Genomic DNA, 18,184 nt, shown 5'->3' with positions numbered 1-18,184 from the left:
AAATATATTATCTCCTACAGCACATATTCTATATGTGTGTACTCTATAGAGTATATATATCAAAAACCAAGTCTGTATAAGAAATAACTAGATTATCTCTAAGATCAATCATGCAAGTATCAAGTATGGATAAATACGAGTAGATATGGTAAAGCAACCTAATCTAGCAATTAAAAGGCATGCACTAAGTTCAATGAACTATAGAGGCCAAGGAAGAAGTACCCCACCTTTTATCTGTAGATCATGTCAAACAATCTCACGTTGAGATGCTCGTCTCAAATCAAAGTTCTGCATCAATATATTTTATTTAGCTAAATTTATATGAATTAAATTGCTAAATAAAATCCTAAAACTAATTAGGAAAAACCCTAATCGAATGATCATTAATTAATCTCTAATTAATGATTAGCTTCAACTAATCTCATTCGTTAATCAAATTAGGGTTAGCCATATTATCACCCCTAATTAATCCATATAACAATTCGTTTACTAATAAATCAATACTTACTTTTATCTACTCCATCACGTATTAATATTAGCCATCTGTTAATTAATCCAATGATTAAATCAAACTCATTATGAATCAACCATACTTAATTTACCTCAATAAGAACTGACTAATCTCATCCATAATCAATCACAACTATATTGAATTTAATATCCCTAAGCATTCCACAATCCAATTGGACTAGTTATCCCTAGCCATTCACAATCCAAATTAAACTAATTAACCCCTATCCATTCCATAATCACATTAGGTTAGGCTAAAACATGAATCAATTCCAACAATTCATTCAACTCCAGAGATACCTCTGTTGACTCTCAATCAGAGAAATTGCTCTTGGAAGTTATGATTGGAGTTAGGTGAAGCTACTGCCCTCTGTGTCAAGAACCCCAAATCAGTACTTGCTGGCTGAAATTCAGCAGGGTTGTAGTGCTACCAATTGGATCTGCAACCTATATGCATATTGAATGAGTACCATGGTCAGCAATCAGACAAGAAGAAAATAGAGATAGAGGTGTTCACCTTACCTCTTGTGAATGGAGGAAAGAATTTGGTGGTTGCGATTCAAATCCGACGAAGGGAATTGTGCGCTTGTGGTAAGGGAAAGCAGAGGTAGAGAGGGCATGTTGTACCTACTTGTGGGTGGATGGGTGGCGTTCGACAGCTATGCCTTGACAGGTGTCAGCGATCGACGACATCACGATGTCCCGCGACAGAGAGGAGGAAGGAGGCACTACCCTCTGGTGGAAGCAGTGTTGCTAGGGTCCGCATGTGAGAGGGAAAGCTAGCCCTAGCCCCCTTGTGTCAATCCTTCTCTCCGATGACAACAACACCCAGCGGCAGTTGCTTCTGCTGTGATTAAGTGGAAGAAGGTGTGGCAGTGGAAAGGTTGCTTCCGTGGCGATCGAGGGGGGAGAAGGAGTGGAGACGACGAGCTACTCTGCAACGATCGATCAAAAGAAGGTGTGGCGATGAGGCAGGTCATAGAATCGGGATTTGGAGAAGAATTGGCATTAAATGAGTTAGGGTATTGTAGCGATACCAGGTTTAATCAACTTAATCCTAAGTTAACTCCTTAATCAACTCCCACTTGATGGTGTTGGTGCAGTTTGCACTAACAGTCTAACTCAGGTTTTGATGAATGATAAATGAGTTAAGTTGGATGTTTTGTGATCTAATTACGTTACCAAGTGTGTCGGAATTGACGAGTTCGAACGATCGGACACCATGTTGAAATCCAGCTAGGTCCATGGGACTGGAAAGATAGTATGAAGTCCAGATAGGTCAACGGGCTGACCAGATATCTGGCAGAAAGTCTGGTTGGCTCCACAGAACCGGACAATCGGCCGAAGTCTAGTTGGGTTTGTGGACCAGACAATTTGCATGAAGACCTGGTGGATCAAGAGGCTAGTCAGCGAACAACACATTGATAAGTAAAAGTAAGTCACTAGAGGAGAGTGACTAAGTGAGGATGCATCCCGATTGAGGGACAGTAGGCGTCAGTCCAAATTAGCTCTATTTTGAATTCCTAATCTGAGACCTTGACTAGTTCCTAGTCCTGGGAGGACAGAAACTAATTACTACTACTTACTATCACTGTGCTAATCTTGTTTTACATGTTAGATTTTTTAGTTTTGGACTAACACAACTTACAGGGCAAAAGGAGCAAAAAGATTTTGGATGAACAATACCCGAAGACGCCTTCAAGCAGTGGAAGGCGCCTTCGTACTTTTCATGGAAGGAGTCTTCAATGTCTTGAAGGCGCCTTCCAAGGAATAAAATTTAGATATCGTCACAAATAAGGTGCAACGAAGTCGGGATCATATTTCTCACATCGAAGGCACCTTCATTGGCTATGGAAGGCGCCTTCCATGTCCTTTATAAGCCAGTCTCAGCTAAGATTCTCACAACAACTACTATACGAGCTACTACGCGCCAATTCGAGGTTCTGACTTCCTGCTATGACTGACGACTGCTCCGAAGACTTCTGATCGTGGCCGACAGACCGACACCGACACAAGAGCACTCTCACATCAATCCTTATGTGTTGGTAACAAAATTATTCTGTACTTAATACTGAAAAAGGGAAGGGTAGTGTGTTATACTTCGCCTAAATTCTTTGTACTCGATTCCCTCTTTCGGAGGTATTGGAAGAGGTATTTTAGTACCCATTGATAGATCCGCGAGACCTGGATCTTCGAGTATGAGTCGCCGAAGACTCCGAACCAAGTAAAACCAACAGTATTTTCTGGTGCTCTGTATCTTACTTAATTTCTGCTGCATACTTATCTTTTAAAATATGAAAAGAACGAGATTTTTAAAATCACATGATTCACCCCCCTTTCACGTGATTCACCACCTTTTTACGTGCGACTCGATCCAACAGATGGTTATTTCAAACAAACTTTTTTTTAACCTATAAATTCATCCTCTTTAACATGTCAAGCAAATTCCTTTTAAATCTTAAAAAATTTCTAAAAATTTTCATAAAATTCTATAAGGTTATTTCTTAAATAATAATTTTTATTTAATTATTGTATCTGACATAATAACTACAAAAGGATCAACCAATGAAAACACCAAAGCTCTCAAGGTTGTGATAATTATATATAAACCTATCAAACAATGAACTTTTTGGTGAGATTCTAAAAAAGTTCATGAAGATCCTGGGATTGTGCTTCCTCAACTTATCCAACAACCATTAGATAGGAAGGATTCCAGTGAATGTTAGTGTCATGATAGAATTGGAGTCTCTTGACTTGTCAATATACCATTTAAGTGGAGAAATTCCATCCGGACTATGTACTTTAAACTTTCTCTGCTTCTTGAATCTCTCCCACAATAACTTGTCACAACGAGAGGTCAATTTTCAACCTTCAACAGCTCCATCTATGCTAGCAATATGGGGCTTTGTGGCGTGCCACTTCCAGAGTGTTTGGTGATGAAGCTAATCATCCACCATCTCAAGCAGGAGGAGATGAAGATGATGAGAAGTTTGAAAGATTCTAAATTATGCCTTTGTTGTTATGGGATTCATAGTTGGATATTGGACATATTTGGGCGTAATATTCATGAAAATGTCCAAAGGATTACTCTCTTCCGGATGGTGGATAAAATGTATGATTGAATGCATATGCAACTATCACTGAAGTTAATCATCCACCCACCATCTCAAGCAGGAGGAGATGAAGAAGATGATGAGAAATTTGAAAGAGTTCTAAATTATGCTTTTGTTTGTTATGGAATTCATAGTTGGATTTTGGACATAGGCGTAATATCCATGAAAATGTCCACAAGGATTACTCTTTTCCGGATGGTGGATATGTTGTATGATTGGATGTATGTGCAATTATCCCTGAAGTTTGGAAGTGTTGAAGTCAAAAAGGCAAAAACGAGCTTAAGCCATTAGAATTTACGAGTGATGAGGGATGACTTCCAGGTACTTGATCATATTTCGTTGTGATTGTCATTGTGTATGCTGATACGGTGCAGGTTCGTGGGGTCAGTGAGATGATGTGGCTAGGAGTCAAGATCATGAAATGGTCAGAAGTCAAGCTGAGATGGAGGTCAGGGAGGTCAAAAGTCCAGCCTTTGTGGCCGGTCAGAAATTAAGCTGACATGGAGGTCAAGAGGGTCGAAAGTCTAGCTGACGTGGAGGTCAGGGAGGTCAGAAGTCCAACCTCTATGGCCGGTCAAAAGTCAAGCTGACATGGATATCCGAAGTCAAGTTTACATGACCAGGGTCAAAGTCTCAACTGACGAGGCGAGTCGAACAATAGCCAGCCTCAATAGCGATCAAGAATTGGGCCCTTGGGCCAGGCATAGCTGAGAAGAGGACCCACAGGCCAGATAAAGGTGCAGAAGGAAAGGCCTCGGATGAAACCCAGAAGGTCGGGAAGTAGACAAATGCAGGACAGGAAACGGACCGGTCGGGCAGGTCGGAACGTGCAAGCCATGGATAACAGTAGACGAAAGTAGGTCGGGAAACAGACCGGTTGGGCAGGTCGGAACGTGCAAGCCATGGATAACAGTAGACGAAAGTAGGTCGGGAAATAGACCGGTCGAGCAGGTCGGAACGTGCAAACCATGGATAACAGTAGACAAATGCAGGATAAGAAACGGACCGGTCGAGCAGGTCGGAACATGCAAGCCATGGATAACAGTAGACGAAAGTAGATCGGGAAATAGATCGGTCGTGCAGGTCAGAGTGTACAAGCCATGGATAATAGTAGAGGAAAGCAAGTTGGGAAACAGATCGATCGGGCATGTCGGAACGTGCAAACCATGGATTACAATAGACAAATGCAGGTCAGGAAACAGACCAGTCGAGCAGGTCGGAACGTGTAAGCCATGGATAGTAGTGGATTGAAGCAGGTCAGGATGCAGAACTAGAGTCCAGGCACTATCGGAAACAGACCGGTCGGGCAGGTCGGAACGTGCAAGCCATGGATAATAGTAGACAAAAGTAGGTCGGGAAACAGACCGGTCGGGCAGGTCGGAATATGCAAACCATGGATAACAATAGACAAATGTAGGACAGGAAACGGACCGGTCGGGCAGGTCGGAACGTGCAAGCCATGGATAACAGTAGACGAAAGTAGGTCGGGAAACAGATCGGTCGTGCAGGTCGGAACGTACAAGCCATGGATAATAGTAGACAAAAGAAAGTCGGGAAACAGACCGGTCGGGCAGGTCGGAACGTGCAAGCCATGGATTATAGTAGACAAATGCAGGTCAGGAAACAGACCGGTCGGGCAGGTCAGAACGTGCAAGCCATGGATAGTAGTGGATCGAAGCAGGTCAGGATGCAGACCTAGAGTCCAGGCACTATTGGACAAACAAGCCAAGGAATCGTAACTGCTCGTCAGAAAATGTCAGAGAATGTCAAAGAATCATCAGTGTGTTAGGGAATATGCTAACAGTCGATGCTCATTCCCACTTTGGTTCTGTCGCCAGCCTATCAGGAGAAGCCACGTGTCATTCACCGCTAGACAAAGCCTGACAGCCGACATTCTCTGACACCTGCCAGGTCTCAGAAGCATCAGTTGCAGTATAAAAAGGGATGCTTTGTCCCTTATGTAGGTACGCTCACTCGTCATTTCTCACCAGTCTTTACTTTTCGTCCTTTCTCTGTGCTTTCTAGGGAAAAAGTACTTGACTTGAGCATTGGAGGGCCTGACCCAGGACTTTTTCCCTGGTTTCTGGTCTTTAACGACTCGTGGGCTCGTCTGAGTGTGCGTAGAGCAGCAGTGTCATCGTCCTGGTCATCTTCCTTCGTCATTCGCCCGTGCGAACCTTTCAGGGGGTGCCAGGTAGATCCGACGCTTCGGCGACTTTCTGTCAACTTTCGGTACACCAAGGCCCGCCTCCATCTGACTCAGCTTCCGGACGGGATCAAATTTGGCGCCGTCTGTGAGAACACAACAACCTGTTTCGGAACGTGAAGATGGAGGAGTCTGGCCGCATCAATGTTACTATGACCGCCGGAGAATACGAACTCTTCAAGGAGGCCAAGAGGCGAGCAGCCTCCGAGAAGCAAGCGACTGTCTCTCGACCACGCCAAGCTCCTGCTGAAGCTTCTAAGGAGCCCCTCCGTGTCTCAGATCGGGGCTCTAAGAGAAAACAGCCTGAGGTATTTCCTCAGGTTCCTTATCGTGAGCCTGGCGTGGGGTATTATCAGCCAGAGCCCCAGGGCCACAGCCTTAAGAAAGAACAACCACAAGTCTCCATGGCTGAAAGTTCCTTGCCCAGAGATTTGAAGAAGGGGAAGACTCTCATCATCTCGGAAGTGTTTCCAGAAGACCGGGATGAGAGAGTACCCTTCTCGGCCAGGATTTTAAATGAAAGATTGCCCAAGGGCTATAGGGCCCCGTCAATCGGAGAGTATGACGAGAGCAAAGACCTGGAAGAGCATTTACGCAAGTTTAAAAATGCAGCCCTGCTGCACTAATACAGTGATGCTGTCAAGTGTCGAGTTTTCTTGAACACTCTAGCTAGCTCGGCATTAAAATGGTTTGTTGGACTACCTCAAGGATCCATCACCTATTTCTTGGACTTCAAGACGGCCTTCCTGCGTCATTTTGCTAGTAGTAAGAAATATCAGAAGACGGATCATTATCTTTTCGCTCTTAAGCAAGGGCCGACCGAGCCCTTAAGAAGTTATATCAACCGTTTCAATCAAGTGGCCCAGGATGTTCCGACCGTCACGTCGGAGATTCTGATGAGCGTCTTCTCTCATGGATTGGGAGAAGGAGAATTCTTCAGAGATCTCATCAAAAATCCCGCTCGGAATTTTGATGAGATGGTGGAAAAAGCTGCCTGCTACATCAAAGTAGAAGAAGCACAGGCTGCTCAGAGGAAAGTTGAAAGACCACCTCCCTCTACCAATAAGCCGGAAAGAAGGGTGCCTCAACCATCTCCTCAACCTCTGCCGCGTGCTCGGGAAGCTAGACCTACTTTCCATCCCGGGTCGGAGATTAGACCAGCTCCTCGAGTAGCAGCCGTGCATGCTCCCCGACCTGGACCATGGAACACTCGGTATTGCACTTATCATCGGTCTCGTACACATGATACTAATCATTGTTTCCAGTTCGCTCGGGATTCCAAGCGAGCTGCTGAGTTAGGCTTACCACCACCCAAGATAGCCCCTCAAGTACTTAAGATGATGGAAGAGCAACGAACCGCGGCTGGATAGGCCAGGCAATCCCGCCCCGACCTAGCAGGACCCAGTGCTCATCAACCTGGTCGGGGAAAAGAGCCAGAAGGATCGCGGAAAGCCGAGAACAGAGGCAATGCTGCCGTCAGAGAGATTGGCATGATCTCTGGTGGGCCAACTGAAGGAGATTCAGGAAGAGCACGCAAGTCTCATGTGCGTCGCTTGGAGGTTCATACTGTTGGATGTAGCCAAGAGCAGGCTGCTCGCCCTATTATCAGCTTCGGGCCGGCAGACCTGGAAGGTCTAGAGCTGCCTCATGATGATGCTCTCATCATCAAAGCTATCATTGCCAATAGCTGAGTAGCTCAGGTTTTCGTTGACGCTGGGAGCTCGGTTAATATTCTGTTCAGAACTGCATTTGAGGAGATGCAGATCGATGCCACTGAACTTCAGCCTGTGGCTACGTCTCTATATGGATTTACAGGCAATGAAGTGAAGTCAATGGGTTAGATTAAGCTGGCCATATCTCTGGGCACCTAGCCATTAGTGCGCACATGGAGGAACACTTTTATAGTAGTGGACTCCCCCTCCTCTTATAATGTCATTTTGGGAAGGCCCGCTCTGCATGAATTTAGGGCCGCTGTTTCAACCTTTCATCAGAAAATCAAATTTTCTATTGACGAGCAGGTCGGGGAAGTTAAAGGAAAGCAGAGGTTTCTCGCCGATGCTATATCGATATGGTCCGGGTGGAGGCTTGTAAAAATCAAAGGATGCAAGATAGTGGTGTCCACAATGTTCAAGAAGAGCCTTTGCCTATGGCTGAAGAACCCATCCCCTGGGAGGAGGTGCAATTATACGCTGAGCGTCCTGAGAGTCTGACCCGCTTGGCAAGCGACCTTCCTTCTCCCATCAAGGAAGAGTTAGTTCAATGCTTGATTCGTAACCGAGATGTCTTCGCCTAGTCTACAGAAGAGTTACCCGGGGTCAAGCCGGAAGTAGCCGAACACAAGTTATATTTACTACCAGATTCCCGACCTGTCAAGCAAAAGAAAAGGAATTTCTCTGAAACATCCCAAGTTTTTTTTTACCAATCTCTCTCAATAACTCTAATTTGAATGATCACATTGCAGAACCATAACGGAACTATCATAACCAATAGACAAGACTGTATCAACAAATGTGTATCGATAAGAACAATAACCCCTCAACATTCCCCACCCTAATGACAAATCTCTCGCGGTAGATCCTGTATGCACTACACTCCCGGACAACGGACAGAACCATGCGTCCATCCCGCCTCGTCTACTCCGTCCGTGGGCCCTCCAGCATATCTTGGAAGTCATCCTCACCTGTAATATAAATGTGGTGAGTCAACGACCCAGCAAGTACAGACCAATATGAGTATGTAGATATCCATAAGATAGTGGAAATAGCAACTAGAAGCCTTTTAAAGAAAACATAACACAACCAGGTACGACATAAGAAAGATATAACATGAAATAGTGTTCCTATGTAGCTAATAAGGTGAATATGTCATATATCCGGTAACCACAATTAGAGCCAGTCAACAGTCCCATGAACCTAGAGGTACCTCGTAGAGAACATGCATCCAGTCATATAGCCGAAGCTAACCATATCAGTCAAGTTTGGATGGGCCCTCCCCGGAGCTCATCCCGGGTCACCCATCCCGTACTGCTACCACATATACTCATACACATCCCATTAGCCACATAAGATTTATATACCCATAATAAATTCCAGTCATTCATTTCATAGCATATTTCAGTCATTCCTTCCATATCCATTCCTGTAACCATAACCTATTTCATTTATTTCTTAAGCATATCCATTCGCAATGAAAACTTATCAAAGCCAAATTTGTGCATTTCATAAATAATCTACGGAGAAATAATTCAACTCATGCATAACCAAAATGGAGGATAGCTCACAAGTATTAAAACTAGCATGGAAAAACTTGGACTACAGCAAACTACCATAACTAGAGGAAAACCAAACTATTCCGATACAAAATTCCAAGTTCATCGGTAAAACACATGAACAAACTCAAAATCAACACATCACCCTCTACATTTATCCAGAATTCGAACAGCCACTAAAGCACCAAAACCAACTCACAAACCATTATACAATTCCACAAATTCAACACCTACAGCAAATGGTCATAACTAAAAAAACTACTCACATAATAAGAACTAAGGTAGAAGTTGACACAGCATATAGGAATAAGTAAAGAACTGGAATGAGTTCAACATAACAACAGAAACAAACTACCATAGAATTAGCACTGCCACCTATCAATCTATACACAAATCATGGCAATCTCAAATGAATCCCGAGAACAGCAATAAATACCCGAAACCACAACTAGGCAAAGAAACAGAACAGATTCAAGTTAAAACACCAAAACCCATAGCCCTTCTGTGGAATAGAAACACAACGAATAGGCCCTGCACCAATCAAATCTGTTCACAACTTCTGAAACAATCGAACAAACGAGAGCATCTTCCATCAAGGCATAAAGCACAGGCAATCTGTTCAACTTCTTCGAAGGTATTAACAAACACAAAACACCATCCCAAGGAACATATACGACACAAAACCAAATCACCACTTCCAATTCAACCTACCAGCAAAAGAGGAAGTAAAACTTCTTAGATCAAACCTAATTCCATTCGCAACCAGTTCCAAAACCTTTGGAAACAACATGTAGAGGCAGAACCAGATCAAGTTGAATCCAACCAAATTCCACTGCAATTCGGTAGATCAGTACCGCATCGAAGAAAATCCATCTATCCAAGCAATCCAGCAATTCTAGAAGAAATTAAGAAACGCAAAGGCATCTTTAATCAAAGCTTGAATGCCACAATCTGTCCAGGCTTTAGGAGCCTATCGAAGGGAGCAAAACTTCATCGGACTAGCCGAAACCACCAAAACCTGAACCAAAAGCTCAATCAATCCAAAGAAACCCGTACGACATCAGATTTAACCATCGTCCTCCAAATTCTTCGAAAAAACTCAAAGAAACACAAGATAAAGCAAGAGCGTCACAGGAAAACTCAAATCGCAACCCATTCAATCAAACGTACCACATAGATAAGCTTATCCACATCTCCTAGGTTCCTATCCCTTACCTCACAGATCTCATATATTCATAGGAAAAATACTTGCCTCTTCCTTCCCTCGTCGCTGCCAAATCCCTAGCTCGTGAGGTTGCGCTAACAGAGTACGCGAATGCCCCTGTGTCTCATCGTCGTGTCCCCCGTTGCTCGCCAGCATGAGGAGCTGCTTGGCCGGAGTCCCGATCCTCGACGGAAGCTTCGTCGAAGCGGCCGAGATTGGCAGCGAAGAGTTCGACGATTTGGCGTGGGGAAATGAGACGAACTTAGGTTAGGGACTTTATACCTAGGCTAATTAGATCAATTAACTCCCATCTTAATTGGCGTATTTCTAAACAGACTTTCTCCTACCCAATTATACCCCTTAAAATTTAACATAATTCCCTAAAAATTCATAAAAATTCCAGTAAACTCCATAAATCCATATCAACTTAATTCCTGATAAATTATTCATGAAAACATATTTATTCATTATTTTTTTTAAAAAATAATCTAGCTAGGTTAGATTTTAATTGTTTACACCTTTATCTATATTGTTGGTATCTAATAACCTTATGTATTTATTTTATACTCATCCAAGTCATACAAAATTTATAATTTACATCACCAAATTTCTCCTTTTTTTTTTAATAAGTTTTATGCATTTTTAGGTCATAAAATTTATTTAAGTTCAAATATACCATATCCAATTTAATTAACATAATTAAAACTAGCCACTTAAGTTAAACTTCATTCTAATTATACCCCACTAATTAAATAATTACTTTCAATTTAAAACAATTAATTTTGGGACATTACATTCTCTGTCGAGCAAAACAAAATAATCAGAGCTGAGGTGGATCAGCTCAGGAAGGCAGGCCACGTTCGAGAAGTGCAGTTCCCGCCCTGACTCTCTAATATGGTTTTAGTAAAGAAGACGAACAATAAGCGGAGGGTGTGTATAGACTTCAGAGACCTCAACCGAGCTAGTCCCAAGGACTTCTATCCTCTGCCCCGAATCGATCAGATGGTGGATTCCACGGCCAGTTGCGAGAGGATCTGCATGCTGGATGCATACCAGGGGTATCATCAGATACCTTTAGCGCTAGAGGACCAAGAAACGGTTAGCTTCATTACAGCTGACGGTACCTTCTGTTATACTGTCATGCCCTTTGGTCTCAGGAACGCCGGAGCCACATACCAAAGAATGATGGACAAAATCTTCCGGGAGTAGATCGGGCGCAATGTGGAGGTTTATGTGGATGATATACTCATCAAATCCCCCTTAGCCGTGAACCTGATCAAGGATGTAGAAGAAACATGCATGACTCTCCGGCAATATGGGTTGAAGCTGAACCCCTTGAAATGCCTGTTTGGGGCTAAAAGAGGAAAATTCTTGGGCTACTTGGTGACCGAGCGGGGAATAGAAGCTAATCCAGAAAAAGTTCGGGCACTACGGGATATGCAGCCTCCTCAGAATTTGAAGGAAACTCAGAAGCTGGTCGGCAGAATAACAACCCTGTCAAGATTCATTTCCAGATTTGCAGACTGGGTCGCTCCTTTCTTTAAAGTGCTCAGGAAGACCTCCAAATTCCAATGGGATGAAGATTGTACTTGAGCTTTTGAGGAGCTGAAGAAGTATTTGGAGATTTTGCCATCTTTATTTAAGTCAGTTGTTTGGGAACCCTTATGAGTATACTTATCTGCCACCCCGGAGGTCGTAGGGGCTGTGCTTGTTAAGGAACATGACAATGTACAATGGTTAGTGTATTTCTTCAGTCATCTATTAAAAGGGGCCGAGGCTCGATACACGACTCTCGAGAAGTTGATTTATGGATTGGTCCTTATGGCTCGATGGTTAAGACCTTACTTCTTAGCACATCCTATCATAGTTTTGACCAATAGCACTATGGGGAGGGCTCTGACTAATGTGGAAGTGGCAGGTCGGCTTATCAAGTAGGCGACGGAGTTGGGGGAATACGATATACAATATCAGCCGCGCACAGCCATTAAGGCGCAGGCCTTAGAAGATTTCTTAACAGAAATTCATCAGACCAACTTTGAAGAAACTTGGAAGGTATATGTGGATGGATCGACGAATCACCAGGGAAACGGGGTCGGGGTCCTAGTGATATCTCCCCAAGGAGATACACTCCAATTGGCGGTTTGATTGAATTTCTGAGCCACCAACAATGAGGCAGAATACGAGGCTTTGTTGGCAGGACTGCAAGTAGTCCGACACGTAGGGGCAGCCCGGGTGATCATTTATTCAGATTCCCAGCTAGTAACTCAGCAAGTAGCCGGCAACTTTATGATAAATTGTGATAAATTACAAGTATACTGGGAAGCTTATGAGAAGATGAAGGAGGAATTTGTAGAAATTGTTAGAGTGTATACTGAAAGCCTAAGCTTTTGTAAACATTTATTTTGAATAAAGAATCACATTTGGTCAAATTGTCTACATTTAGTTGTAGATATTCAATTAATTTATATTGTAGATAACATAGTATGTGGTGTCACATACAGAAGATGATGTTATCAATACCTTATGAATTATAAACAGTAGCTCACGACCAAAATGGAAAGGAACAAACCATTGGAAGGTCGTAGTGTAATTAGGAATTAGTTTATCTTGACTATATAATTACACTAGTACTGTAAAATACCTAAAAATGGCGAACAACGATAGGGGAATTTTTCGGAATTTTTAGGAATTTTCTGGGAATTTTTCGGAGCTAGTATGAACGAGTTAACAGGGACAAAAATGGAGTCCGGAAAAGCCTGTTTAGGCGACCCTGTTTTAATGAGGAAAAGTTTTAATTTATATTTCCTTTTCCCATTTTTCTTTTCTTTTTCCCATTTTCTTTTCCTTCCGCGAGCCGACCCTTGCCCCAAAAATCTTGCGGCGACTTCTCCCGAGCCCTAACCGGCGCCGAGCTCCTTCTCCCTCTCACTCTCATGGCGAGGAGCGCCTCTCCCCTCTACTGATCTCCTCTCCCCCTCATCCATGCTGAGCCGCGCGCCGATCACCGGCCACAAGAATCCAGTGTCATCGCCGTGCCCTAGCGCCTTTCCCTCTCCTCCGCCGAGCGACTCGTCTTCCCTAGCGTCGGCCGCCGCCCTGAGCCCTAGACCTGTCTCTGCCGTAGAGATCAGAACCGTGCCGACGCCACCTTCTTCTTCCCTTGCCCTCTCTGCCCCAACGTCTCTGTTTGGGTTGTTTCCGGCCAAGAGCAAGGAGGATTTAAATCCGATGTTTCTTCCTCGTGCCTAGCTTGTATTCCTTCTCAGTCGCCACTCGTCTGCTCGATCACATCAGCGACTTCTTGCTTGATCCGGTTGATATCAGTGTGGTTCAGTGAGGTAAGATTAGGTTGTTGCATGATTTGTGATCCCACTTATTGAATTCAACTTGGTCTGATCAAGGGGAAGGATTTCAGCAGGAATTGTGTACGGTGGGGAGTTCATGGTTTTGGTAGCAAACCATACAACAATTCCTTATTCCAGCAGCAGTAGACACACCGGTGATTTCCAGCCGTGGTTTACACTCTGATCACGAGGCATCAGTGATTATCATCAGATTTGGTGAGTTTTAAAGTTGAACTTATTGCTAGGATTAAAATGGCGGACTATGTTGGAGATGTGTAATCTGCAGTTGTTTGGTTAGATGTGGATTTAGGTAAGTTATGATAGATTTATGTTTAACTTAACCTAATGTGATTATGGAAGGCTTAATCTATTGTAGTTGTGATGAATTAAGTGCAGTTGATTTATGTTGGATTAGATTTAATCCTTGGATTTATTAGAGATGATCATATTGCTAATCGTAAGTTCATCAGCGAAAGGAAAGGGTTGTGTTGATTGAGAATTATTGATTAAGGAGATTAATTAGAATTAATTAATGATGGATTGATTAGGATTTTCCTAATTAAGTTGGGTTGGATTTAGCTAGTTGTTGTTTATAAAATTAGCTAAATTATATATCACGTTATCTGCAGGACTTTGATTTGAGACTGTGTCTCGGCGAGGGATCTATTTCGGATTGGACCTTTCTATTGGAGGCGGGTACCTCTTGACTTATCTTTTATGATATTGTCATTGGATATGCATAGTATTTTATAACTACATGCAATGAACATGTTTGCCTTTGGTATGTCACTGTTTGATATCCATGGCATGTTAGGTTTGTCACCTGTGATGTATCCGTGCTTATATCTCGTGATTTGTTGCCATGATTATCTTGTTACCATGAGTATCTTAGTTTCTAGAGTGACATACCATGCTTACTGAGCTTAGGACTAGGATTTGGATTGTTGTTTCTGGCCTGTGTATCTAGATTATCTGATACTTAGGTTTTTGTGCCATATCAGGTTTGTGTACCTCTATTTGTATATCATATATGATTCGGGTGTTTAGACCCTGATTCTTTGATCTGTGTATATTGTTGGTACATATGCTATGAAAGAGGGATATGATTTGGGTCTAGGTTGTTATACCTTAGATGATTTGTATACCCTAGATCTGCGGATTTGGCTTACTGATACTGTGGTACCCATATTATGTATATATGGATTTTTCTATGCTGATCAGGATATTCCATACTTATTATGTTCAGGACATAGAGTTTTTGATATTCTATCTGACCTGTGTACTATAGATTTTGGTATGTGACCATCGCTTTTACAGTACCCATTTTGTATTTATGGATATGGTTATATTGATCAGTTTTTGTTGTGCATAGTGACATGCATCATGATTGCATGCTGTGCGATTGTCGGCTCCACTATGGTTGAGCCCATCGCAGTTACATGTACTGCACACACCCCCACTCATGGTTTAGTGGTATATCAGGCAGGTGTGTGGCGGTTCTGCTGTTTGGCTCCGTTGGTCTGAGGACTCAGCGTGGTAGCCGGCAGACAGTTCCGCTCTGTTTGGCTCCGCTGGCATTTAGTGTAGCGTAGTAGCCGGGACGGTGGACTCTGTTTGGCTCCGTTGGTCGGTGACTTAGCGTGGTAGCCGGCAGATACCTCCCCTCATCGGCTCTGGGAGATGAGAGCATTGAGCTCCCCATTTATGATTTGGGGTCACAAGACAGGAGTACTCCAGCATCCCGTCCACTCGGTTATTCATCGGGAGTAGTGACGACAGAGTGCACGGTTGTCACCCCTACCCACTCGGTCTCACCATTTGTGTGAGATGATTGACTGGGGTGACCAGGACGCATCATTAGCATCATATGCATTGATGCATTTATATTTTATGATTGTGTTTGCTGCATTTGATTTTTGGTTGGATACATACTTTTGACTGCATACAGGATTATTGACACTTTCGGTTTGACGACCTTTTGTTGGAATAGGAGTTCTGGTGAGTACTGCTTCCTCGATTACCTTTCAGTTTTACGTATTCCTATATATGATTAGGAAGTTGTTTCCATGATTGTTGCTATTAGATATATCTTACTACTCATGTCCATTGGTATTATGAGTTGTTGAACTCACCCCGTTGATACTATCTTTTTCGTACCAGGTTTGGTTTTGGTGTCGCTTGGAGTATCCTGTCTGCTGGTCCCCACGTCACATCAGAGGACTTATCGGATTCACGTATGTTTTGTTTGTTTTATGTATCAGTTTTGTTTAGCTCTGTACTTTGGTTTTATTTTTGGAGAGTTGATGTTGTTATGTGGTGTTTTGTATTTGTTAATGGTTGTGTAAGCCTAGCCGGCTAGCAGTTTTGTGTTTTGGTTTTGGTACAGCCGAGTGGGCTGCTTTATTTTATTGTTATTATTCCAGCCGCATGTGGCTGAGGTATATAGTGCTTGTAGAAAAGTTTCAGATTGTCCGCCGTACAGGGGAGATGCTGCCGAAATTTCTTCGGACAGAGACTCCTCTGGGGCGTGACAAGTACACTTAGAGTGTATTGAGTAGGACCATTAGAGGTCGTTTCTTTTATACTGACTTTATAAAGAAACAAATACCTCAGTTATTATGGAAGTGTGTGCTCTTAATCCTAATATAATAACAAGCACAAATATTTGATATTTATTTCTTTAATTTATCAATGGGTGAGATTTAGTTCGATGAATCAATAAGCCCGATAAGTTGGGAAATGATATCACTTACAGTGTGTGTTGTTGATTATAGAAGGAAACTGTGTCCTAGTAATCTAGGTTGATAATGTCCCCAAGATGAGCTCATAAAGATTGTCATGTTAAACCCTGCAGGTGGACTTAGTCCGACATGACGATAAGGTTAAGTGGTACTATTCTTGGATAAAGATATTAATTAAATGAGTTGTCAGTAACTCACTTAATTAGTGGGCATTTGACATCTTAAACACAGGGAGACTAACACACTCATAATAAGAAGGAGCCCAAAAATGTAATTTGGGATTGGTGTGATAGTTCAATAATAGTTCTCTAGTGGAATGAATTATTATTGATAAAATTAAGTTGTGTGTTTGGGGCGAACACGGGATGCTTAATTTTATCGGGAGACCAAAACCAATTCCTCCTCTCGGTCCCTATCGTAGCCTCTTATTTATAGAGTACTATACCCACCTATACCCACCTTCGTACCCATGATATAGGGGTCGGCCAAGCTAGCTTGTGGTTCAAGCTAGGGCCGGCCAAGCCTTGTGGCCGACCCTAGCTTGAACCCAAGCTTAGGTGGCCGACCCCCATTAAATTAAAAAGAATTTTAATTTTAATTTTTTCTTATGTGAAAGATATAATTTATTGGAGAGATTAAAAATTAAAATATCTCTTTTAAAAGGATCTACAAAAGATTAAAGAAAGATATTAGATCTCTTTCCTGATTTGTAGATAGGAAAGATATTTTATTTTTTCTCTTTGTAAATTATTCACATGTTGAAAAATTAAAATTATAGAAATTTCTTTTTATCAACCATGAAGGGATTTTAAAGGGAAATTTTATTTTTTAAAATTTCCGAAGACAAATAAGGAATTTTTAATTGTTGATTGAAAATTATCTTATTTGCTCTCCATGAGGTGGCCGGCCATATACAATTGATTAGGAAAATTTAATTAATTTTTCTTAATTAATTGTTATCAAGGAAAGTTAAGAAAATTTATTGTAATTAAATTTCCTTATTTGCCAAAGCCAAGGAATATAAAAGAAGGGGTTGGGGTGCCTTCATGACACACAACTTTTATTATTCTTCTCCCTCTCTTCTTCCTTGGTGTGGCCGGCCCCTTTAAGTTCTCTCTTCCCCTTGTTGTGGCCGAACCTTCTCTTCCTCTAGGAGATTAAGTGGTGGCCGGATTCAAGCTTGGAGAAGAAGGAGAGAAAGCTTTATCCCTTGGAGCATTGGTGGTGTTTTATCTTCATCCTTGGAGGAGCTATTGACTTGGCCGAACCTTGCAAGGAGGAGAAGAAGGTGCATTGGTGGTTTCTCATCTCGAAAGATCGTTGCCCACACAACGTCCGAGGTTAGAAGAGGAATACGGTAGAAGATCAAGAGGTATAACTAGTATTTTTTCTTTCCGCATCATACTAGTTATTTTTGGAAATAAATTCCAAATAAAAGAGGCATGCGATTCTAGTATTTCGAATTTGTTTTCGATGTTGTGTTCTTTGTTTTTTTTTCTTTTCCTTGTGATTTGATTGTTCCTTTCGGTTAACCTAAAGTTATTTTAGGAAATTAAATATTATCTTTCCTTAAAAGGTTTTGTCTAGTCGGTGGTGGTTGCTCCCATATCCAAGAAGGTCATGTGCCTCGCCACGTCAGTACTGAGAACCAATTATGGAAATTAATATTTAATGGAATTAATAACTTAGGTGATTTGGATTGAACGTGTTAAGTTCCGCAGGAGATCCAAGTCAAAACCTAAAAGAACAAATAGATTAAATTTTGGATCAAACGTGTTAAGTTCCGCAGGCGATCCAA

The 18,184-nt window shown here is 42.2% G+C and overlaps 1 long non-coding RNA gene across 2 annotated transcripts; it reads left to right on the top strand.

Annotated features, from left to right (window-relative positions):
• The first annotated feature begins 13,394 nt into the window (after positions 1–13,394).
• On the top strand, positions 13,395–14,310 carry LOC121973587. Of its 2 annotated transcripts, none has more exons than XR_006109677.1 (3): positions 13,395–13,639; positions 13,720–13,861; positions 14,275–14,310. It is a non-coding gene; the product is annotated as an uncharacterized LOC121973587 (long non-coding RNA). The 2 variants fall into 2 exon arrangements; XR_006109676.1 differs by having other exon boundaries at positions 13,717–13,861.
• Positions 14,311–18,184: the final 3,874 nt, after the last annotated feature.

Source organism: Zingiber officinale, chromosome 4A, assembly GCF_018446385.1.
Source record: "Zingiber officinale cultivar Zhangliang chromosome 4A, Zo_v1.1, whole genome shotgun sequence".
Lineage (NCBI taxonomy): Eukaryota > Viridiplantae > Streptophyta > Magnoliopsida > Zingiberales > Zingiberaceae > Zingiber > Zingiber officinale.
Note: the sequence above shows the minus strand (reverse complement) of the source record. Positions and strands in the feature narration are given on the sequence as shown.